The sequence below is a fragment of the Nesoenas mayeri genome (assembly GCF_963082525.1).
Source record: "Nesoenas mayeri genome assembly, chromosome: 4".
In the NCBI taxonomy this organism is placed as follows: Eukaryota; Metazoa; Chordata; class Aves; order Columbiformes; family Columbidae; genus Nesoenas; species Nesoenas mayeri.
The window spans coordinates 44,272,882-44,299,799 of NC_137540.1; positions in this window are offsets into that span (position 1 = coordinate 44,272,882).

Genomic DNA, 26,918 nt, shown 5'->3' on the forward strand with positions numbered 1-26,918 from the left:
ATCTAATCCATTAATACACCTCTCATGATGGTCCATACTGGCTGCTTCAGAGAGAGCGAAACATTTGTGCTAGAGATTTACTAAATAACCTTCCTAAAATACAATTCTTGTAATTCTCACCAATTGAGAATCACCTCATATCCATTATTTATCCATTCTTATTTATCATAGTTCAAGAAACTACAAAAGTTCTCATTATCTGCCTAACAGAGTAGAGAGTTTGAGGTTCCCAAATGTACATGAAATTCAGTAAAAATGGGCATTTAGTACCTTACAAATGTACCTTTTGCACCTGCTTGAAAACTTGGTGCCAACAATACCTTGATTTCAGTTTACGTTTATGTTTACAAAAAAGGAAGTATTTTTTTGTTTTATAACAATGCCTGATTTTTTAAATATTTAGATAAAATAAACATTCAAAGACAGAACATTCCAGCATCTAATTTAACTGTCTACTCCACACTTTGTTTTATTGCCCTGAATCACTATTTTTCCGTTCTGGTCACTTCAAACAGTAAAAATACTGCTCATATGCACAGAGGCTCCCTGTAGTAACATACATAATTTCTAGTTCATGCATTTTTCTGACATCAGAATCGATCCAGATAACTGAATCATGGGCAGCCTTCCCCCCCTCACTTGCTAAAAATAAACTTTGGCAAAGTATTAGCTTTTAGGAAGTCAGTCCTACTGGATAACCTTGTTCTAGTCAGATTCAAACCAGTTTGAGATTAGCTGTAAACACCCGCGAGATATTTTGTTTATATTTGCATTTTATTCCAATCAAAAGACCAAAGTAGTCTTAATCCTAGCTGTTATGAACTGAAATTTGTACTTTTACACGTTTTGTGGTATAGTCTACTCTGCTTTTCCATTTAATCTCATTAATCATAGTAAAAATATAAATCTGACCAGTCTGCTTTCATAACTCATTCTGACTTTTCTATATATGATAAACTCATGTACCAATATCTCTTCTACAATTTACATTTCAGAAATTCCTATTTCTGTTCTTTTATTGGTATTCTTTATTGCTAAATCTAGAGATAGGTCACTATATTTTGTCAAGAACACCCATCAGATCTCTATAATAAGCTAATTTATCTTTCAAATTCTTACCTCAGGTACAAATAACTTGTTGACATAGGAAAACTTGTTGCATCTTCTGCACCTTCATCACTTACTATTGACATGATGTTTAAGTAATATCTATGCCTTTTTGCAAGGCGGAACACTGTGCCTCCTATGGCTTCACACACATGTGCCTATCCCACTGAGAAATACGTGGCTTCATTAAACACAGTAACACTCAAGGCCCACTATGGCGATGAAGTTTTACATTCATCCTACAGTTATTGAGTCCTCAGACAACATGGCAATGTGCTGAAAAGAACACTCTATGGCTCTTGACACAGTCCCTATCTCTTTCTCATTATGGGCCACACCATCCAACCCTAAGACTCTCAGGAAGCATTAAAACCACTTTTCAGCTTGCTGCAGTTAAACTGAGACTTCACCTATTGATACTGCTCAAAAAAAGAGAACTCAGTAAGGAACCGGACCCATTGTTTTTAAACTGTTTGAAAAAACCACGACGACTCTTCCACCTATTCTGACCTTCATGCAGATCTACTGATTGACTATTAACATAACTGTTGAATCAGCAAGCAAAAGCAACCTTTAGAAATCAATGCATTTTACTATTTTTGTAGGCCTGGATGAATCTGATTTTTAGGTATGAGAACTGCAGTTACTGATTCCATTTCCCTTGGGTTTCCTCATGCATCCCTGCCTTTTCCTTTGGGTCCTGAAGAAGCAAAAGAGTAAAAACCACTACATTTGTGGACAAATTTAGCTAATCAGCAACTGCTGCCAAACTAGGGATAGATTTAGTTCCCTGTCAAACAGTTCAGTTCTACACTGCTTTAATACTTGTATATAAAATGCAGAACAAGTGTCCTAAAAATAAGTAAAGCTTTTATTATTCTATGTCCCAGCATTTTTTTTAACAACTGTTTTCTGAAAAGGCTAATGAAAAAGTTTAGTGTATAGTTTGATCATAGTAAAGATTCAGAGAAAGAAAGGTTGCTTTTCCCACCATTGTGAGTATTTTTTTCCACCCATCCTTAGAGGCTTGGGATCTTTAGCATCAACTCTTTAAAAAGTGTTATGTTACTCAGGTTACTTAAGCACACAGAACCACATCTGTGCTATTCAACCCCCTGATGGTAGTTGGTGATTAAGGTGGATGAATCAGAACACTATCTTTATTCAGTACAAAAAGATGGGGAAAAAAAAAAAAAAATCAATCTATTTAGGGAAAGAAGTTAGAAACAACAGAAAAAAAAAAGGCTCCAACTTTGGAGTTTCCTGCTTTACAGCAGCATTAGCTATGATGTATCATTGTTATGGAACAATACATCTCAGAAGAAAAATACATTTATACATTTCACGTTTAAAAAAACCTGGAAGCAGAATTAGATCTAGAATGTGGTCATCCAGCACGCCTTCACTCAAGATACATGCTGCCCTTCTAAGTATTTACGTCTCCCCCTTCTCCCTCCCATACGTGAAGTTTTCCATTACCTCAGTGCTTTTGAAAGTCTTTTTAGCTTTTGTTTTAGCCCTAGAATGTTAAGAAGCTTCATAATTTCATAAAGATCAACTTGTGTCAAAACACTTTCATGAAAAGACAAGACACTACTTGAAGAAAAATGAACACAGACAGAATATCTCTCAAATAGGAAGCTATACACTACATCCAACAGCAAAGAAACTGGCAATGAGTAACATGCTTAATGCAATACTGAAATGACGACATCGGAAAGGATCAGAGTAGTAGGACAGCATACCAAAGTATGCATTTGTAAAATTCTTGTTTATAAACAAGGAGGAATTGTCAATTTTTGTTTCCATGTTTGTGTGGATAGACTCATTGGAGCAGAAACATCGTTTCAAGGTCACATCTGATGCAATTATCCTGCTCCATGATGCATCCTCATCATTGGTGTATTATATTCAATACCTGATCCTTCTGATACAGAATTGACATTCAGCCATTCCACAGTGTAACATTATACAAGGTACCCTAATTTGATACCAGTGTTTTCCCTGGGCACATGCCATCTGTATTGTTACTCACAGGTTGGTCATATATGTAAGTATACAGACAATAGTCCGCAGGTTGAGGGTAGGTAACACACTCCCACACTAGCTCTCCAAAGGTTATTGTGCTCCACAGACTGCATAGCTGTTTGATGCTTATCACTGTTTGCACAAAGTTGAGTCTTTTAAACAAACAACATACAGAAAACTGTTACACCACTGCATTCTACCTTCTTTGGTCATCCTGTTCTCTCATTTCTATTACTATTTGCACCTACTACGATACAGCATGTTAGGATCTATCTGCCTGTTTTTGCTTTGTTGGTATCCTGTTTTTGAGCACAACACATGGGCCCAGAGTCACCTTCAAAGGTCATCCACCTAAAAAAATGTTTGAAGTGACTGTAATGTTAAAGTATGACAGCTGATGTTATTTACTGAACTGCTGACCAAGAGAGAGTCTTAATTTGCATAACATACAGACTTACAGATCACGTATAATAATCTCTTGGATAGAAACTATGGCTACACTGAAACCTGAAAAACTTCTAGACTTCAATTGGAACGCACTGTCACCCTTTCCAGCGCAAAAATACCCAGTTTGTCCTGTGTTATATTATTGTCAAGGTCTTCTTGTAAGCCTTCTGTTTATAAGTACACTTCATTTCATCATGGGATGAAATATGTCCCTCTCTCTTCATGCCCATTTGATTTCTACATCAGTGACCCAATTCTACACATTTATACCTACATCACGGAGAACTAGTTCATACTGGATACACTTCTTACTTCATTACGGTTTCTTACCTCTAACTCATTTAAATTCTTCCTTCACACCAGATTCTATTGCAGCACCTCCATGGTCATTACTGACAGTCACCGATTTGATTCACAAATAGCTCTGAGAGGATCAGATGTTGCCAAAGAGACAGTAAGGAAACAGGGAAGCTGGGAATTGATATGAGAAAAAAGACAAAGGGAGAAAAGCAGAAAGGAAAGAGTAGAGAATATTGCTTTAAATTATATGGACAAATAAGTCACATCTATCAGCACGTAATTGGTGTACGCTGTTTAGTTATTAGTCATAGATAGTCTTCACTTGTTTTTTTAAACCCTAAATCCTTCACAGTGACATTATGTCCACCTTGAACTGCAAGATTGTTCACTTCTTGAATACTGCTATATCCGTATTTCATATTGTTATAACAAAAGCTCTCTATCTCTTTGTTAAAGGCTTACAAACACCTTAAAGGAAATACCAGCTCTGCTTGTTTATAATTTTCACTATAATTAGAGACTCAATCCTAAATATCCATGTAGCACCACACTATAAATGTGCATTCCACTTTACAGAACACAGATGAAAGCTGTTCTCTAAACAACTTACCATATGACTCCTACACAGAGATACGGCAAAAGAAGTTGGGGTGTGCATTCACTGAATAACAAAATCCTGGAATGATTCAAGTAAGATGGAGTTTTTCTAATGGACAAAATGCATGGTAGCAATCCACTTCTATATTGCTGTTTCCAAATGCATTATCTCATTTGGGGGATAGTTGCTGAACATGCTCGTTCAAATACCTTTACAGGATATATATAGAGAAATAACACATTGGAATTTGTCTCCTTATTACAGAGCACTGGTTACTAATTTAACTATAAAGATACCAGACCTCAAATTCTTGATTTCATGCCCACTCAACTGTGCAAACAAATGGCTCATCTCAGTGTGATTTAAATCTACATAATCATTAAAGATTTAAGACCACAATATAATTTAATTTTCTATAGATGCAAGGTGAATCAGAATGTTTGGTTCACTTGTCAGAATAATTTAATGTATTTCATATCAGCATATCAGCTAATTCAGAAACTGTATTACTGCGTGAGAATACAGCTGGTTGTTCATAAAGTGCTAGTTTTAATATAAACGTTATCTGTACTGATGGATTGCAGTTTTATTGACCTAGGTCTAATTACAGTTTTCCTCTCTAAAACAGATATGTTATTATTAATAACTATTCAGAACAATTCATTTTGCACTGAAAATCTACAGCATTACCATATAGTCCCAGTTAGAAAACCTCTCCCATTTCAATTAATACCTTCCATTTCTCTTTATGTTTTTATTTTCTGTAGCTTCTCTAGCCTATCTCAAAAATCACTGAGATTGTTCAATCAAAGTTTAACCATCTTGTGCTATTAATGTGCTTGTGCTCCATGTGGAGTGCTGGTTTCCTTCCTTTCATTGAACGCCAAACGGAGGGACACAATGGGTGTGTTGTGCTCTTGTCTAGCACGGTATGTGCGATATCTTTAAAAAGGAGGTGTGAGCTGGCTGTAATACCACTACTCTTAACAGTACAAGTACCACAAACTAATCAACCACAGCACTGGGGCATGCAGTTCATCGAAAGCTGGTGAAAAACCTGCTTTTTATTATGACCTACATACTGCATAGCAGCAGTTGGACAATTTAAATCTAGTTACATTGAGACAGAACACAATGCATGAATTTCAGTAATGATGGACTCAATGATGTCAGGCTTTTCAAATATGCTCGCAAGTGCTACAACATTTTATTGTACCTACGCTATCCTGATGGTAAAAACCACAATGAAAAGCAAAAAAAAAAATAATAAATCCTTTCCTTTTAGTAGAAAATGCACGCATAAAATTTTAGCAACAATTATAAACATCCTTCTGAATCAGCAACCATATGGAACATCCCATTGAAATATTTAACAAAGATGCAATCAGATCGATTAATTCAGCAACCACTCAGAACAAGCCACTGACCAAATCAACCTTTAAATGCAAAGATACCTGAAGAAGCTTATTCCTTGCGTGAAGTTTTGCTCAGTTTTATTTTACAAAAACCGAAATAGTCCTTGCAAAGGCGTACCTCTCACACAAGCCGAGATGCACAAGCAGCTTCCTTTTGTGGAAGAGTCCAGAGGCAAAAGCTCCTAAGCCAATCTGCTCATAAAGCAGCACGTTAAGCCTGGGAAGGAGCTTCTGTCCAGCCTGCAGCCCAGAGCCCCGACGAACCGCACACACCTGCGCCTGCAGCAGCGCCGCTTTCCCGGGAGCAGCCGCTCACACACACACACCGGAGCAGCAGCAGAAGGACGGGCACCACCCTTCGCCGGGACCACAGGCTTCCACTCGGAGTGGCTAGCGAGCTGCTGAGATAGCACTGCAGAGAAACCTTGCCTTTACCAGACAAAACCTCGCTCCGCTGCCTGACAGCAGATATGCAGCATTATCACCCTGCATTCCACCTCCTCCGATCAGCCAGCAGGACCGGCAGTCACCCGCTTGCCAAAATGGCAGCTCGTAAACACGCTAAGCCGCTGTAATTACTCACTAATATGCCCGTTTCTTCCGTTTCCTCCGAGGAGATTTTTGTTTATTCCCCGGTAAAGCACAGCATAATATGTCACATTGTTTCCCATAAGCAAGATGGCTGGTCGTTCCAGCACGGCCTCGGGCCGCTCATTGGGCTCCCCCGGCTTGCCGGCGCCATGGCAACAGCCAACGGCCGCCCGGGCCCGCCGCCGCGCCAGCCCCGCCAGGCGCGCCAGTCGCGCCCCGCGGAGCGGCCGCGCCCGCCCCGCTCCATGCGCGGAAGGAGAAGCTGCCGGGGGGCGCTCCGTTTTGAGAAGAGCTAAAGGGCTGTAGCAGCGAGGAGCACCCACTGCAAGCAACCCAGGCCAATAGGTTGCAAATTACCATATGAACACCTGCACTCTTTTGATGCGTTAAATTTAAGCGTAAGGCACAGTATGAGCACTCAGGGTAAATAATCTTCTATATTTAGGAAACAGGGGTAATCATTATACAACAGGCAGCTAGTTTTCCAACAATAAGGCCCAAACGTCTGCTCGTTTACAGAAAGCCAACCTCTGCCATTATCACAATTACTCCCAGTATTTATAAATACATTTATTGATCTTAACAAGTTAAAGGTTGCTGTTTATTAGATTGTTTTCAAAGATTGTACATTTCAATCACCATGTAAACCAATTTTATCCTACTTAGAATAACACAATTTCTAATTTCAATTAGGAGTAGGAAGAAAAGGAGATATTTGTGAACAATTTAAAACTGCTTACAAAAATTCCCACTCTTCAAGAGCCATCATTATCTCATATCTCAGTCACCTAAGGAGTCAGGAATAAAAGCTAGAAACCACATGCAGCTCTCAGCAACTTAAAGTTCTTTGAAAATCATTTAGAAATATTAAATGTATCTGAGTATGTTGCATTGCATATACAAAAATTCTCAAAGATTTTTCTGTCCCTTCCTAGTCATTACCAGGGATTGGCTTAGTATATATAACAAATCATGGCATTTCCTTGTTCAATGTCATACAGGGCTACAGCAGGTTTTTCACCTGTGAGTACAGCTTGCAGACAAAGCTCTGCTGCTCCACCACTCCAAGTGTAATTTCTGCTCTCAGGGTCCAAGGACAGCGGTGTCTCAGTGAAGTCCCAGGCAGAAAACTAAGGTCCACTGTGGTGGATTTTACACATTTCTTCCCTGAGCATCTTCACCCTCCTTCCTTTCTGTAAGCACTAGTTTCTCTGAAAGTATTACAAGAGAAAAGTGGCTTGGGCGGGAGCTCACCAGGAAACAGGTAAATTCTGTTTAGATCTCTGATACGTCAGAGCTGAAACATTCCAGTCCATTTAAATAGGTGTTTCAACAGTAACAATAATTTAATCTTGTTTCATCCTCTCTTAGCTTTCTTTAGAAAGATGAATGTCCACACCTCTGAAACTGCAGTTGTGGCTGAGTCTGTGCCAGCATCAGACAAACATACCCCTGGCTTCCATGACTTTCTGTGCTATGATTACTGTCCAATAGTACTTTTAAATTGAAAAAGATGTCTGCTGATTTCACAACCCGATTCTGAAGCTTTTAGCTGGAAAACATTTAACTACTGAAGTAATTATTGACGCATAAACTAAGTACTAAAACAAAACCAGTCTGCATTACAAGAATACCATTTCACTATGATTAGTTCACTAACTTTTTTGTTAATAAGCAACATGAAACAGCCTGCACATCTAGTACCTTACTTCTTAATGCATTAATAGACTCTAAAAAAAAAAATATATCTCCAGAAAGTGAAGATGCAAGCAGATTTTCTATCACTTTACCACACTAAGCTACTGTGGTTACTGTCCTGGTACTCTCCACAGTCAGATTGAAACTGTAGCATTTGAAAAAGTAGCAGTCATGACTTTTTAAATAGTAGGTTAGTGCTTGGAAAGGTTTCAAAATGTATGTCCATATCTGTGTATCTATAAATATGCGGGTATCTTAACAGTGGAAACACAGTATTTTAATAAAAATGTTCTTGTTATTTTTGGTGGTGGGTTTGTTTTTAATAAAAAACCTGTTTGAAGGTTACAGCTTCATAATTCAGTCTTTAGGCACTTAGAACTATGTTTACAGTGCTGGCACGCGTCTATCCAGTTAAGAGTGATGGAACTTTTGCCTGCAGTATGCACACAGGACTTAATGATATATATGCACATGCAACCTTTCCTTCTCTTCAGTGACTTAAGTGATTAGGTAGAAGAGGCTTAATCCAAGTGCAGATTATGGTTCCAATTCAGCAAACAATTAAAGCACAAAGTGTAAGTACCTAATCTGTCTGCAACTACCCAAAAGCTCCACAGAGGTCCTAGAAACAGTTTCTACTATATGCACTGCACATCCATTAAATTTCTTCTGGCCAACCCTGCTGAAATAATGACATCAAGGATGGGAACTGGACTCCCTGTGCAGCTGCCAGAGATTGAATAAACTCTGATAGTCCCTCAAGGCTCAGTTACACTGATGTGCCTGTGTATTTAGGAAAGATCCAGAATCAGGCAGCTGAAATGGTGGTAGCTATCCTGCTCCCCTTATATAAACATTTAGGTGCAAGACATAGAGTCATACTGACTCTACAATGAGTATTTAAGTGCTTAAAGACAACCACTTGTCTGCTGTTTTAGAGCTGAAAATAGAACACATCATTTGGTGTCTTTGCTCAAATCGTACTCCCACATTAATTCAAATGAATTTTCTGATGTCACTGTAGTACCTGGAGGACAGTTGTTCACATCGAAAACCATCAGAGCTGAAAGAAAACTAGTACTCACTGATCCTTCACCAGAACATTGCTAACAATCTTCAGTTTTGAGACAGAAATAACAGGCATTATTCTCAGCCTTATCTATAGATAGATAGTGTATCAACATATCAGTCACCATTGTAATTTTGCCCTTCCTGCTGTTTTCCTTCACAAACGAGTTTCCAGCTGTCTCAAAGCAGCTCCACAGAATATAAAATGTATACCTCCATTAAAGCAACATTTCATCCTTATGACTTCTTCAGTCAATTCAAGTACTGTCATTTGCATACATTTCATTACAATCCATTGTTTCATAAAAAATAAGTTTGCATTCTAGAACTGTTTTAAAAGCATGAACTGTAATAAATATTTCAATATATTGGCATCCATGGACAGGAAATGTCAAAAGACCAGATTTTAGTTAAGCAGCAACTACTCTGTTAAAATTAGCATTTTATTTCCTGCATTCCACTGTAATTGTCCCTAGATATTTTTCACTATCCAAATAGGAAAACACCTACTGTTCAGCCATCCTGAATATCATTAGTAATTACAGATCTGTCTGATCTTCATTCAATTTCTATAATCACTTGATGTATATTTAAATGTAAGAAGCTCTATTATTGAAGACAAATTGGACTGCTCTGATCATAAAGAAAACTTTATCTATCAATATTGTTTTTTCACATTGGTTGGTTAACCTGCTTCAATGTAAAGTGAACAGAATTAATATTTGTAGGTGAGTATGTTGTAGAATAGACTAGGTAACATCATTTTTCCAAAGTTTCAGGTGACCACAAGCCTGGAAAAAAGGCCCTGATGTCCAATTCCCAAGACATCACTATCGCTAACCACCCAAAATCTGCAAAAGAGTGAACTGGAATTCAAACATGAACGGTTAATTTTATTCAGGGTCAAACTTTTTTTGTAGCCTGTTCAGCTACTGAGCACTGAGTAGAACTGCAGCTATTGGCTTTCAGGTTCTCATAAATAACAACTCCGATCAGTTTTCTGTACTGTGGATTCAATCAGGTACTTGACAAAGATGCTGTCAGACAACTCTGTCTAGACCATATAGAGTAATGAGTTGATTTATATATTTAAGCTGTGGCCTATGTTTAAATAAAACAATCACAAAAGCGTTTTAGAAATGTTTTTAAGGTGTATTTGGGAAAGTTTTATCCTGGAAAGTTTTATCCCAGAAATCATATAATCATCTTTTTTTTTTTTTTTTTAGTTTGAGACATGTTACTCATGACAAATAGCACAGCCACAAAAATGGGATAGAAAAATGAGAAAACTAACTCTGATTTTCTTAAAAGCAAATATTTAAAAAATTTAAAAGAAACCCTGAAGCCCTTCTGAAATTAGAGATGAAAGCATCTTAACCTAATAAGAGTAGATCCCTCATGTTTTACTGCAATGCTAAAGATACTGCTGAATTCCTGGAGCAATTTCCACACTGTTTCCCATCCCATATTTAGTATTTTACTTTATGATATAATTTAGTAAAAAAAAAAAAAAAAAATTAAAAAAAATCAATAGTGAAGGTATCACTGTATGATCTCAAATGTTAGATCTTACTAAAATTATATTAAGCTACTTTTTAGCTGTTTTTACTTACAGCTTTAGAATAATTTTATCTGCATTCTAAGTAAAGATTAAAAAGAACCCAAAATAGAGAGACTCTTTATTTTTATTTTCTACTTGGTTACCAGTTGGATTCATTACGATATTATGCATTATAACACCTATATACTTTGTTGTCATCCCAAGAAAACACCTCAAATTTTGTGATATATTGAATAGACGTTAATTCGTTTGAACTATAATATGGATGAATGTTCTGTTTTCAGATCTTCGGGATAGTCTTTCAGAGAAAAAGGTGAATTTGAGCTCATGAAGACATAATATATGAGGCTGTCCCAAAAATGAGTGCTTAAATGTCCAGTTTTAACAGAAATAGCAAACCTTCAAAACAAAACTAACACAAAAATTAGTGTCTTTAAGGTTACCCTCTTAATACTTGAAATATCCCCCAGACATCAACTGCAACCTGAAGCAAATAAAAAAAATGAAAAGTGGCTACTGAAGTGTGCTGTGCTTTCAGAATATGCCAAGAATATTGCCAAGACAATTAATAGTTTATCTGGTCAGTTTGTACTTGAAAGTTTTCCAGTCCTATTTGTGTAATGTACTGACAGCTCCATGAAATAGATACAGTAATTCAGAAACCTAAGCAGGAATTCAGATTAAGTTGATTTAAGTTCTGAAGAACATCTCAGGCCACCTAGTTTCCAGCACAATCCAAAAATCAAGCTTTGTTTCCATTCTGAACTGCAGATTCCTACAAGCCTGAGTTCCTGTGAATGTCAAATGTCAGTCTGAGCAGTAGTGCTGTGTCAAAATGCAGAGGCCCGAACTCATGCTAATTATACACTGATGTTTTGGTTGTTGCCAGGTGATCAAGGACTTTTTGGCTTTCCATGCTCTACCAGGTGCACAAGAAGCTGGGAAGGAGCAAAGCCAGGACAGCTGACCAAAGGCATATTCCTTACTATGTGACGTCATGCTCAGTAGATAAACTGGAATTGGCCTGGAAGAAAATACTGCTGCTCGGGAATGAATGGGCTAGCCATGTCATAGGTAGTAAGCAGCTGCATTGTGCATCACTTGTTTTGTATATTCTATTATTACTATTTTTCTCCTCATTTGCTATTATGTGAAATGGTTCATGTCTCAAGCCATGAGGTGTTTTTTTTCTCCCTTTCAGTTCTTTCCCCAGTCCCATTTGGAAGGGGATGGCAGAGGGAGGAAAGAGCAGAAGGAGTGAGCAAACAGCTGTGTGGTCCTAGTTGCCAGCTGGGGTTAAACCATGACAAAGGCTCAGACCCACATATCTCCATTTGGCAATATACTGCTGTCCATTTCAAAAGCCTGCTTCATGTCATTTCTTTGTACCTTATTACCACTACATGTATAGACTACTGTGGAAATGGGGACATGCATTCCTTTTCTCCTATTTGAGAAACAATTCTTAACTTCTAATCACTACATTTATGGAATAGCAGCTGTGAGAAATGCAAAATTAAAAAGGTAGGAAGAAGAGTTTGCTGGGAAAGCAGAGCATGGATTTTCAAGTGTTACCCAGAACTCTTGGCACAAATGCTTTGCAAAAGCTTTTACAACACACTTGGAATTCCTAATCAATCCTACTTCAGGCCTGCTAGGAATAAAGGCCCAAAACAACAAGAATCGATTCAAATCATTCTAATTCTATACAACTTCAAATATATAGGGATAGCAAAGTCATTGCTAATAATCAGGATGTATTGTGGATTTGTGTTGTTTTTTAAATTAGAGCTCTCTTTGTCCAGGTCTGTATTCCTTTTCAGCAGTAGCCTCACTTTCAGCCATCTGCATGTTTTTGTATTTACCTACCCCACACACAATCATCACTCAACAAACTGTAAGTCTGTTTCTTAACATACCTCTTTGACCAATCTAATTTTGTTCAATCTGCCACAGAAAAAACAAAGAAGAAATTAAATAACAAAATCAGCCCCAACTGATCTCTTTCCAGCTCCCCCACCCCTCCATACTTTCGACATTGCGTGATGCCAAGAGCCAGATGATAACCAGCTGACTAAAAATAGAGAACACTTCCCTAGGCACACAACCATACTTACGGCTCTCAACTCAAAAAAGTTGTTCTTGCCCGATTAGATTGGCTTATTAAGTGACACAAAGCTTGTTGGGCTAGTCCTATCTGCCTCTGACACTCCTCAGAACTCTCCAGAGTGCATTTAAAAACTTGTCCTTCCTTACAGACTAAAATTCACACACCTTGCATACAGAATTTTGCTCTCCTGCACAGTCCTCCTGGAAAAATAACTATTCAAAACCTAATCTCAAAAGCATCTGAAAGAAATGCTATCAGCTATGATACTTCAGACCACGCTTTGTTAAAAGCAGCAAGATTTGGGAAAAGCAGATGAGTAAGGGCACCAGTAGCAAAAAGGTATGATAAAGCTAGTAAGCCATCTTATTTTCCAAAGGTCTTTGAAGCCAGGAAGTTTTAAATAAACTCCTTGTAAAACAGGCTCACATTTTATCAATTCTGAGAACTTGGCAGCACCTCTTCATGCCAGATGAGGTCACAAATCAATCTCAGAACACCTCTGACAAAGTACAAATACCATAGCAGAGCATGTCTAAGTCACGCTAACATGTCTGGCTGGCATAACTACAGTAGCAAAGTTGATAAGGTACCACCCAGCTTATCCACAGCATTCTTTTCATGAAGATGTCATTTCTTCGTTTGTGCTAGGAAGTGAAACAATGCCAGAGCATTCCAGAACTGCTTAAACAAATAACAGTGGCATCTACCTCTGCTTAGAGGTTAACAGTTTGTACTTTTTTTGGTAGCTTATTTATTTTTTTTAGAGTGTAACACAACACATTTGGAACATTAGTAGAACATCTGCCAAATACATCCTTTGTCCTAAAAAGTAAACCAACTTCTTGTGACAAGATATCTAGACTCCAGTAGCCTTCTAGCTTTAGTTATGATTTGGCTTCTTAAACTCAACATTCATTTACTTTTTTTCCCCAAGTAATTTTCAATTCTGTCTTAATTTTTGGTCTTAAACAGTGTTAAAGCAGTAGGTATAAAATTATAAAACAAGATTATTTGAAATTCTGGTGCCAGTTTTTCATCAAGTACTCCACTTATATTTAAGGATTTTATTTACCATCAAAACTGAAACTAGACTTAGCACTAAAGAGGGGAAAGCTGAAACATTCCAAGAAGAATGCAATCCTTCCCCTCTAGTTCTGGGCTCCCCTGCACAAGAGAGGCATTGAGAGACTAGGGAGTCCAGCAATGGGGCACAAAGATGAGTGAGGGACTGGAGCATCTCTCCTGTGAGGAGCAGTTGAGAGAGCTGGGATTGTTTAGCCCAGAGCAAGCTCAGTAGCTGCGGGGGGAATCTCATTGATGCACACACATACCTGACGGGAGGGTGTAAAGAAGACTTAGCCAGGTTACTTCCATTGCTGCCCAGTGACAGGACCAGAGACAACAGGCATAAAGTGAAACATGGGACAGTCTGTCTGAATATTAGAAAACACTTTGTGACTGAGCACTGCCACTGATTGCCCAGAGAAGTTGCTGAGTCTCTGTCATGGGAGGTACTAAAAACTCTTCCAGATGTCATCCTGGACAATTTGCTCTAGGTGGCCCTGCTTGAGCAGGGGGGTTGAACTAGGCAATCTCCAGAGATCCCATCCAGCCCCAAACATTCTGTGATACAACAAAAAAAGAATTGCCCAAGTTTTTGCTTTTAAATTAATAATGGTATTTATTCCTCTCTGGCACAAAACTTTATATCTTTAATTTCTCCAAATAGAATCAGACTCAGATCAGCAGAAACATGAAGGTGCCATCAGAACCTCCATTATGAGAATGCTCAGATCCTACAATCTCCTAGCATTTAACTTCAACAAGGTAGCAGTGACGAGTTTGCTCAGCATCACTTTCTGAAACAAGATGCAGATGTAGTGTGGGAGGAAAAGAACAACTGTATTCACACACAAGAGGAAAGAAAACAAGACGACTCAAATGTATTCAAGATTTAGAAGCTCATAACACTGATGTTGTTTCCATAGCAACTAATATACTTCTAAACAGGAAAAAAGCAGGGTGAGGATTTTAAAGGACAGCACCACATACAGATTAAAAGCAGATACTGCCTACCAACTGATGATCTGAGGTTTGGACTGAGGAACTCACAAGTCTGTCACAAGAAGTACCACTTGTTAAGGAGTCAAGATCCAGTGAGACTACCCTACTGATAAAGTAAGAGTGAAAGAGTAAAACCAATACACTAAAACACCTTTGGTACTTGACAGCCTGTCTCCCAGCTTTTTAGCAGGCTAAACCAACAATGAACAAGTACACTACCAGTTGATACAGTTGTGCATTGTGCACTTACCATTCACTGTCAAAGGTGGTGTTCAATGTTATTTCCCCCTCCTTAGTCAGAATAAATGACCTATCTAACCTCAAGGAAAGACAAGATACAGCAGATAAGAAGCAGCGTGCATTGCACTACACTGAATCAGATGATCCAACTGGTTTGCAATGCTTACGTTTTTATAACCGCCTTGTCCATGCAGCTGAGAGAGTTGATGTAATTGGACTTTTCATAAAAAAAAAAGAGGTGAGGAAGAGTATATATACAGGGTAGACAAAGGAAGACAATATCTGTTCTAGAAATAATATTTGGCTTTGGAAAAACGCTTGGTACAGAGAAGATAGGACTATAATTCTAATGGATTAAGATTTTAATCAGTCTCCTTCACGGTAAATAGTAAGGCGCAGACAAATGATCCCAGCTGTTTTAATATCCAGCTGAACTCCTCCACCTGAAAAACTAACATCCTGCATACAATTCTCCTATATACCACCATTTCTGAGAAACGAAACAACAACATAAGCTTGAAATATAGTAAGTGCTGCTCAAATTCAATAAATAGCTTCTGCACCAAAGGCAGAAAAATGTTACAAACTGTAGATTTCTATACTATATCAGACTTCATTTAATGCCTAGCACAACTTCAGAATTTTCAATCACATAAAAGTTACTTGGGAGGCAAAATCAAATTTCAAGCCGTTTACCCACTTAGTACAGCTGTATGCACCCAGTTTCATTCTCTCACATGGCAAGGGACATGGCTAAAGGAATTTGGAATCGCAATTTCCAGACTTCTATCCTTTGCAACTGACTTTTTCAAGAACAGGATAGCAAAACTTTCTTGCTTATCATGAAAAGGAAGCATTATGGAAAGATCAATCTGAAGCTAAGTTTCAGAAGGGCATTAACATCAACATTGTTGGGATCTTCAGAGCTACCCAGACAGTGTCTACAGAGAGAAAGAAATTCAGGGACTATTTTAATATACTTAGTTTGGTGTAATAGTAATTTTCAAGTGTTGTGCCAATAACCAAAAAGTCAACATCTACACAAAATCACATCAATTGATTCCATTCTTCATCTGGGATTTCTTTCAAGAACATTTTCCTTTTAGAAATCAGTACCCTGACATTCATGCAAGAGTTAGGATAGCTAAAAATGAAAATCTAAAGTACTTTCCCAGCTGATATAATTCAGTACTCTGGAATTATGCAGAACATTGTGGCACTGGGCTGCTAGTGTTACTTATGTGACCAGAACAAAATAAGGAAAAGCATGATGTGTGTAGGGGTTTTGTTGTTGTTTGGTGCAGTGGTTTGTTTGTTTGTTTTCTTTATTTCTTTTTTTTTTTTTTTTCCCTCTCTAGAGTAGAGAAAACAATGTAGGTGGGGAGTATAATTGACACTAATTATTTGTAGGAAAGGTCAGGGTTACCTTTTTCCAACTGCATCAAGCAGCTGATTATCTATCATCTCTGGAGCACAGTCATGAAACAGTCAGTGACTAAAGGACAAGCAGGGCTTGGCTAGCAATCAAATCTGGCAATGTTCAACAACACAGCACGGCAGATGTCTTTTTAGAATAGGTAAATTGTAAGACATTAGACGGAGTAACACTAGATATCCGCAATGCTGAAAAAAGCTTCAATAAAGACTACTGTTTGAGTATCTAATAGGTTACTTGGTAGTATGATCTTCTCTGCATTTGAAGAGCTAAAAAAAGAGCACCTACATCACAAAAGTCCAACTCAGTTTTGAATTCCCTCAGAAAGCCTTAAGTATCTAGAGGACATGTATTTTAACTTTTCTGATACAATAAATCTCAGTTGGAACAAAACCAGATAAGACAGACAGGTGTGTCAGAGTATCTGGAAAACAGTAACAGGTTCTGTAGTTTTAAAAACTAAAGTGCCTCAAAAATTTGGGAATTGCTTGCCAGAGTCTCAGGAAACACCCCTCTAAAAGCTGAAAACTGTCGTACCATATTATAATAATTATTGTTGCTGAAAAGGCCAAACTGGAACCTGACACATCTTGTTTGATAACCGATTTGTTACCAGGATACTCAGTGTCCCAAGAAAAAAACTGAAGAAATGTTCAAGCTCCTAAATGAAACAAGAGCTTAGAGTTTTGAGAATGTGTGAAGAGAGAACCACAGAATTCAGTTTCCCAGTTAGGAGCACATAGTCAGTCTGCATTAATACAATAAACTGTAGGCTGCACTCCCATTTCCCATTCCAATATGCAAATCCTTAAGCTACTAGAGTCTGACTCTAAATTTAAGGATACAGAAGGAAAACATGGGGCATATTATCTCTCTTTGCACCTCTAACCTGTAGACCTCCTTTTCCTGTGCACAGAAAACAGGAACCACTTACTTTCTCCACCCCTTCTCAGCACTCTAGAAGGAGAAGGAGAAAAGTGGTATACAGTCACTCTTCACCTTGAATTTGGCAGCAGGGTGCAAACCCAAATACTGATTCTTCAGTTAATGGCAGCAACACAGCAAACAGGACTCCAACACACTGCTACCTTTTCATTGCAAAGGCACAAGTAATTAGCAAGTAAAGAGGAGGTCAGCCATATTACAGCTTTGGGACTTGAACCACAGCTGTATGATTCCAGATCATTTTTGTTATGCCAGGAAAGCCCTAAAGGTTGGGGACCACAGTCAGAGCCACTCTTGAAGAAAGCAGTCTACTGTTCAGGATGCACTTGTTCTACCCAGATTCATTAATCTCTTCTTACTTATTAAACACTGCTCTATCAAATTGGTTCAAGCCTGGCTAGATCTTCTGAATTCTGTGCATTTACAGAATAGTAATACTGTAAGCTTATCTTATTTCTCTCTGGGTTCATCCAGAATTTATTTGCAAATTAAAAGATCTAGTTACAACCACAGGAAACAAGCCATAACAGCTAAAAAAAACCCCTCTAAAATTCTCTTCCGCTGTTAAAAAACATTTTGTAGTTTTATTGGTGCAGAGTGGCCACAGCTTTGCCAGAATAAAAAGATAGTGGGGGAAGCTGAACTTTCCCCTAACATCTAGTATTGCCAACTAGAATAATCTGCTACATGACTGGAAAAGTGAAACTTCATAACTAGTACTATGAAGAGAGAGGGATGCAAATAGAACTAAAAATAAATTTCAGAATGAAAATTGTATTGCATATTCAATGAATCACTGGCTTTTAATAAAGACCAATCTCAGTCACTCGTTTACGTGTTTCTTGTCAGACAATTTGCTTTTAAGGACTGTGATATCAAGAAAATAAGTGGCAGTAAGTCAGTCTTAAGAAAACACACAAAAAAATTCAGTTTCATCCATTGTTCAGTATATTTTTGTAGATTTCAATGAAAACCACATTCCACAGCCAATTATTTTCAGTGCTTCTGCACCAGAAGTTCACTTACAGCTAATTACTAATAGAGTTTATTAAAAGTAAGCACTTGAGGTATACACGAGGTTTTTGTTCTGATTATAATCATGGAATCCCCAAGGTTAATGTAGGTAAATCAATTTTAATTGAAAGGAAAACAATTTATTTCCATTAAAAGGAAAGGAATATGAAAACCACAATTCACAGCACAGAGAAGAATCTTGAAAGTGATAGTATGGTGATGATTTTTTCCACACAAGGAAAGCATTTTCCAAGAGCAAGTGGGAGGTAGATGTTCACTGTGTAACACTGCAAGTTTCCCTCTTCCAAACTTAGAATTTAGGGAGAAGTTAGAAATTTGAGGAAAAAAAAAATCATTTAAAATCTGTGCACTGCCATCAGATCCTTAATTATGTCCTCCTACTGAAATAAATTTTAAAGCAGCAAAGGTTTAAAGTGTACCTTGTTGAATAATCAGACAGGCTTGGTTTTAGCTTTTTTGGTGATTTTGTGTGTGCATGTGTGTTTTCCAAAACTTTCCGTTAAATCCGTTAAATTCCAGTCATTTGATCTCCTGAATAATAATAAAATCAATCTTCAAAGTGCCAGGCAACCTCAGGACAACATTCAGTAATCCCACAGCTAAACTTTAAACTGCATAGGCTTTTACTACTTCATAGACATTTATTTTCCAAAAAAGTGGCTATAGTTTGTAAGTGAACAGGTGAACATTCATGTCTTACTATAAAGCAATATGTGAAAAAATTTAAGTTATTTAGAAGAGGCCATGATTTTCAGGCTTTTTCTCATTTTTTAAATATTTTTCTTTACATTTTTATATACCTTTATTAATGAAAACTGATACCAGAAATAGGTGAGGTGATAGAGACAGATGTTACATCAATAGTCATATCTAATGTATGCATTAGAAGAAAGGTCAAAACCTTATGCATTACAGATGTTTTCATAAGGCATCAGGATTTGCATTCCAAGAGTAGTAAAAGTTTGACTTCTGTTCAAATTGAGCAGCTGTGTGAACTTTCACAGCTTTTAAGAAAAAACATTAATCTTAATTAGCAGCTACAATTGAATTACTGATGCGAACTCTGAACAGAGTTGTTACTCTGATTCTGGAGAGTTACAGCTTTCAAGGGAATACTAGGTGGGCATATGTGTGTTCCCAGGCTCCAGGTAAAACTTGGTCTAGCATTCCATACTGATGCAAGATAATTTTCAAAATGCTGAGAAGTTGAACTTCTGTGCAGTAACTGAAAACCTAAGTTTACAGGAGAGGTAACTATCTTTGAGACAGTTGCAAGCATTTTGCCGGTGGATCCTCTAGAGAATTGCACTACAGTTATCAGGAATCTTTCACTACTACCCTAAAGCACATAAATAAAGCCACACCAAAATGTTTTGTTGTCTATGGATTAACCATATCCTATCACATAGGACAGGTGAATGATAGGAGAACGATCATGTACCAAGGAACTAGAATAAGTTGAAGATAAATTCTGATCGAAAGGGATAAAGCTTTTTGTCTCCCATGTACTCATAGGAAGACCGAGAAAAATCACTGTATTTCCTAACGTGACCTCTTTGCTCCCTATTTCCTGTATAGGAACAGCTAGCATCAGACCCTACATGAAATGTATGGAGCGTGAATATAGCCATTCCATCTTTACCCGTTCATATTCTACCAATAACACAATTGTTCCCTGATTCCATCAGCAGGACCCCAGAGACCACTCCTGCCTCTAAGCATCTGCTTTGAGAACCTGAAGATTTTCACAGCAGTAATGTATACACTTTGATAACACTACTGAGAGTCAGAAACCTGCAGAAACACAGCACATAGCTGCCCTTCTAACACTGCCAGTGAGAGCTGGAAAATATTCAGAGCTAGTTTCTTGGCTTAAGAACTCCAACAGGCATTCTACAATGAGAGAATAAAGCTAGGGTGAAAATGTATGACCTCCTCATAAGGAACTCTGAAACTGTTACTGTGGTCCTTGAACAAACTGAAAGCTACAGTGTTTAGAAGGTTAAATGATGGCAACATGACATTTAGTGATAAATTTAAGGAATATTCAAGGAGACCAAAGTCTGACAAATAAAATACCAAGCTTTTAAAGAGCTAGCTTTACTGGATAATTTATTTTCTTATCACTCACTGTAGCTTCTCCTACACTAATGTTCTTTTAGAACACTAGATGTTTAAGAAAAGCATCTCTTCCTTACTAGCCACATCCTTAGGCAGATCTCCATCTGAGCTAAAAATTGACACTGATCTCAAGCACTCAGACTCTAGTACTAGAGCATCTACTTCTTGTGAGATTTTTTCTGCCTTTTCCTCTTGAAATTCAGCTGCAGTCAGAACTCGGTATCAAAACTTTATAGCACTTTGCTGCCAGAAATGGAAATATTCAAAATCACCAAGGCAATTTATGCTGATAATACTACCATAAAAACACTAAGCCAAACGTACAGTCTCATCTTTGATATCTGGAATACTACAAACAGAAATCACAGTCAGAAATGTATTTTTTTTTACTGGTCATCTGTGACGTCATCTGTTCAATAAGTTATATAATCACACACTGCACATTCCAAACGAATGAGCAGACTCGCAGTTTTTTAGATGAAAATTTACAATTTCACACTTTGTCAATGATTTAGCATTCATTGAAGGTCTATAGACAAAGTGATATGTATATTTCTGAGACTCATCAGCTTAATTTATATATAGTCTGTTGAAAGACTGGCTTGCTAAGAGCATACTTTGTAAGAGAACAGAAAAACAACTCAATCTCTTCTACTGGTGGGGCTCCCACCTACAAGAGATGCTAGAATTAGAACTAGCATTTGGTTAAGTGGTAGGCAGGAGCCCTAGCTGGGTAAGTAGCTAGATCTGGGTATAGAAAACTCTATGACGAGAAGTCAGTGTTTGATGTGCTAAACTCAAAAGGATCTATTCTGAATTTCTGCAAAAGCCTTGCACTAGTTTTAGTACCTTCAAGTTTTGCACACTTCAGAATTGTGTTAATTGATGTTTATAATTAACCTGTAAGAAAATTCCTCTCAGCACCAGTAAAAGAAATCAGCATCTCCTTCCACTCACCTGTAAGTATTGCAGTTACTGTAAAAGGGTACCATCATATTTGCCTTTCATAATTTCATGGTGATTTACATATCACTGTAAGGATCCTCAGACTACAGCTGAATAGCTGATGATGAAGTTAACATCCCTTCTGCCAGTTATTGGAAGCTAGTGAAGAGTCTCTGCTTTCCTTAATGGCATCTTCCTATGGTGAATTGATGGTCAAAAGCAAATTCAACTGCAGAAAAGCTCTTTAAGGAGAAGCTTAGCCATAACAAAATCTCATAGTGCCTTGTCTGTTTTAACAAGAATTTGGTTCCATCCTAGTAAACTCTTTTATGAAGTTATACTTTCACACTTATATGTTTAGCATCTCAAAGGTTACAGCAAATACAGAAATATAACCAGGTATCTTACCAATTTGACAAGTCTTGCCTGTTGGTTTCTCTTGCTCGGGGCAGGGTGTGGAACAGGACAGGATGGACTTCAGAGTAGCAGTCAACCTGATGGGCTGGTAACAGCACACTCACCTTTCCCTGTATCTCAACAAACTCAGCTAACAGTAGCCAGCCAAAGAAACAGTACTTCTCAGCTCTCTAAAGCCATTTGCCTGCTTCAAACGAGTTATCCAGATCTCAGTGTGCCGATAATAAAATTTCCCTTTATCCAGTCTTTTCCCTTACAGGGGAGCTCTGCTACCCTTGAAAGGAGTAGTGCCTCTCTTGCCTGCACTATATATGGTTTGCGGAGGGAAGTAAAAATACTGGTGGTATTTTTGGTCACATTGTCTGTATTGGATCTGTCTTGCTTTTTTTAAAGTGCTGTGAAAAATAAAGACTGCAGATTTTTTTTCTAAAGAAGTTGTATACAGCCTTATTATAACACTCTCCAGTGATTTTTTTTTTTTTTTTAAATCAGATCATCATCCTATTCTAGTTATTTGATTTTATAAGGTAACACTAAGCACAGGGTAGCAGCTTCTTGCACTGCTGTTAATTTTAACTACCATATCAATTATGAGCTGGCATTCTAGTTAATCAAGAGACTCCATTGTTATTATCATCAGGTTAAGAGAATGAGATCATTAGCACTCGTCAAGCTATAAAAAGCTGTGGCATAACTGAAAGCTGATGCAATCCTAAAATGTACTTAGAAATAAGTTTGTCTTTTTCCAAACAGATAACTTGATTCTCTTAAATATCATTACATACTCACTTGAAACAGGTACAGTTCCATTTAAAAATCTGGATCATTAATGCAATGAGAAGCGTTCACTGAGTACCCACCTTTCATAATGGTAACAGTCTAAACGTGGGAGTTATGAAAAATACTTGTCAAAGTAATATTGTAAGGTTCCATTTTTATTCCAGATCACTTCCACCACATTTTACTAGTACATTTTTTTTTCTAAAATGCTAGGTCTTATGCCATAATGAGATTAAAAGCTACAGTTCTAGTCAAACAGATTTGCATGATCACAGAAAACCTCAATCTTACTGTATCAGAAAAGCAATGACCACGTGGACTGGAACATCAGAAAGCCAGATTAATTTAATTACTTTAAATCAGTGAGTGAATTTGGATTTGGATTTTTCATCACTTACCTCCCCATTTTTGGGAGAGCTAGAGAGCTTGTACACTCAGAATGAGCTGAAAATAAACATGAAGATTCAGCTCTGAATTTAATTTCTCTTTAAAGCAATTAACACACTTTCTTTCTCCCCTGCTCCTCTTGAGAGCAAGGACCCAAGCCTTAACAGAAAACAAATACATTTAGCTGTAAGAAATTACAGAGAATTTGAACTATAATTCCTTTTTTACAGGTAGTACAACAAGCTGTTCAGGGTCAGAAAAGGAAGATGCCACAAAGCTTTTACTGTTACAATTTCTAGCAAACAAAATGGTTTTGCTGAGCATCATTAATATATTGCATTTCTCTTATATGCATTGTACATGTCTGTGCATCAGGGAACAGAACATGTTTAGGAAAGACGAGAAAAAAAAATCTTTAAACAACTTTCAGCATAATGGTAAGTCACCTCCTCGCTGATTATTTCAACCTAACCAGTCTTGAATCTTAGCTGAAATATCTTTATCTGAAAGTTAAAAAAAAAAAAAAAAAAGTAAAATATCACTAGAAAAACCCTGAAGCGTTAAGCTAAACTTCGTTCCATTTAAAAGGAACTCCCTTCAGGAGTTCTGTATTGCCAGTGTAAGATAATAAAGTAACAACATGTTCCCTCCCATGAGAAGAAAGCTCCTTCTTCTAGAGACCTGAGGCAACAAGATTCCCAGTATTATGATTACTGATACAGTGACAGGGGTACAATCCATCACAAAGACACCTGCTTATGATCTTTCATTAATAGATTTTATTGGCAAAAGCCATAAAAACTGGAAGAGACTTTCCTCAGCTGGAAACTACCCTGACCATGGCTTCTTATCTCCACTCATATAACTGGATTACTGGTTATAAATTTATGACAAGTACCTCTAAACACTGATTGTCTTAAATCATGGCCAAGAATTCTTTGCTTATGGTTTAGCATCATAAACCAGAATACTGACACTGCAGGTGTTTAGCAGTTTCCTCAGTCAAGATAGATAATTATGGCTCTCTTCCAGTCACGCTAATACCTTAAGAACTTCATTATGAAGCATTTTCTAAACAACCATAGCTGCTATTTCTCAGTCTCATCTCTGAGGTACATTTACAAAGAAGCTTCAGCCCCCAGCAAGTCTCCAGTGACAAGAGATGCACACAGAAATTAAGCAATCCTGAAGGGTTTCAATGATCACTGCCACACAATGACATTCAAACACAATGTCATTCAAACCATATTTTTTAAAGAACATGCACATTTTGGAATACAAATATAAAATCTGTGTTTGTTTATGCTCAAGTAATGACTCATATGAACACAGATTGTGCCTGTTTTGCCTTGTGTTTGCATCAGCCTATTTGGATGTTAGAGTTAAGACAAATATCCTACACACCTAGTGAAGTTAACATGAACTGAGGGAGATCAGCCTGTAGAGACAGATAACCAGCAGCTTTGTAGGACTGAAATTTAACTGTGTAGGTCCAAAAGGTCCATAATCACGTCAGATCTTTTGACACACCAGCTTCTTTTCACTGTTTCATTTTGACTATGCAGAGTGTGTTGCATTTTCATATGATGTAAAGTGAGTAACTGACAACTGGTATTATATGGTTTACTAAAAATTCTTATTTATATTAATCTGCATCCCTTAAACACAACGGCAGCTTTTCTAGGGAGCATATCACTATGCTGGGCAAGGCAGCATTCCTGGCTGAGCAGCTCATTCCTGCCATTCTCAGAAGTACAGCTTTTACAGAAGCAGTTCCAAGAATGAAGGCAAATGCATGCCAGCTTTCACAGCAGGTAGTCACTGCCATGGCAGCAACTTCACTTCTCTGCTCCTGAAAACACCACCCACGTCTGAAAACCTAGGTATATTTCTATGTGTGATTGCCTCAGTGATAATCTGAGAAACCCAACAAAGTTATTTTGCATAATGGAAGATGAAGTGAACTGTATTTTCAGAAGGCTAAATTGCATTACTGTTTCATCTTTATGCATATTAATCATCTTTGCTCAGTTATTGGGCATGATATGCAACATTCAGTTGCACCAAAAGAGCAAGTTATATTTCAGGGACAAAATACATCATATACACCAGCATACTTGTCTGCTAGGTATATCTCTTAAGACTTCTTATGGTGATAGAAGGTTTCTTTTTGCTTTTGGGTTTTGCTTGTTATTTTTATACAGCATTTAATCTCAAAAAGCACAACATTAAAGTTACAGTCTCTGCCCTGAAAGTCAGTAGAAAAGAATGCAGTGTAACTGCCTACCAGCTCTATCATAACCAAATATATCTAATATTCTTGCTAACACAATTTGAGATTGGTTTAGTAAATGCAGCTTTTCAATTTTAAAAGGAACTTTCTTAATACCATTTTGTATGCCACTTACACTTCTGTTCTTTTGGTTCTTCATATACTGAAGCCACTTAGACACATGCTAGAATGAACACAAACTGCATGTAGATGTAAATCACTGACCTATAGTATCTGTTGGTTTCAGTGTACTCATTACTGTAGAAAATTAAGGTTAGAACTACATGTTAATTTTCACCATTTACTTTGTTTACTTGGGTGAATTTTTTCTTCCAGGTTGAAAGTTGCAGGCTACAGGATTCAGCCAGAGCTTGCATAAAAGCCTACTTTACATATTGTACCCATAAATAGCTAGACATGAGCATTGCAATCTTGCTAACTGTAAAGAACTCTGCAGTTCAAGACTCCACAATGAGAACACAGATTCATGATATGCAAAAGTACCTACATCCTAGACTCTGCACTAGAAAACATAATAATGGCCTTAGCTATGAATTCATCTGCATAACAGCACAAGCACTGCTCTTTATAAAGACAGTTACTAGATTTAAGCAGGTGTTTTATCATAAAGATGAAGCCTGAATCACTGGGATAAAATGGTTAGTTGAGTATACAAGACAGGTGCACTGGAAGTATTGAAGTATTTTAAGACATTAAAGATAGCTTTTGTAAATGACCATTCAAATAAATAAAGATAACAAGCATGGTTTTGGAAAATAACAAGGCTAACCTGGCTAAGTATATGGTTGCAGAGAAAACAGCTACCCAAAACACAAGTGTTTAAAGACATTTCAGTCTCTCTTGCCTTCTCAGTGGTATCCAGTGAAAGAGCAATAAAGCAATGGGCACAAATTGAAACCCAGGAAATTCCATTTAAACATAACAAAGTTTTACTGTGACTGAACACTGGAGGAGGTTGCTCAGACAGGCTGTGCAATCTCCAACCTTGCAGATGCTCAAAATCTATCTGAACATGGTTCTGAGGCACCTGCTTTAGCTCAACCTGCTTCAACCATGGTGGATTGGACTAAAACTCCAGAGGTCCTTTCAAACACCAATTATGTTGCAATCCTGTGATTCTTCAGATCGGGTTACTGGTGCACTGACAGAAAACAAACAGAAGTTACTCTGGCATCAGGTTGTATGGAATGTCCAATGCCCTGGAAAGCCCTGAATTACTGGTATCTCAACAACAGCAATAGCCTTGATGGAGTGCCATTTTGTGAGGACAAGCAAGAGGACAGGCAAGGCCTGACAGAACACAGAGTGACTGTATGTTCACAGCAAAACAATT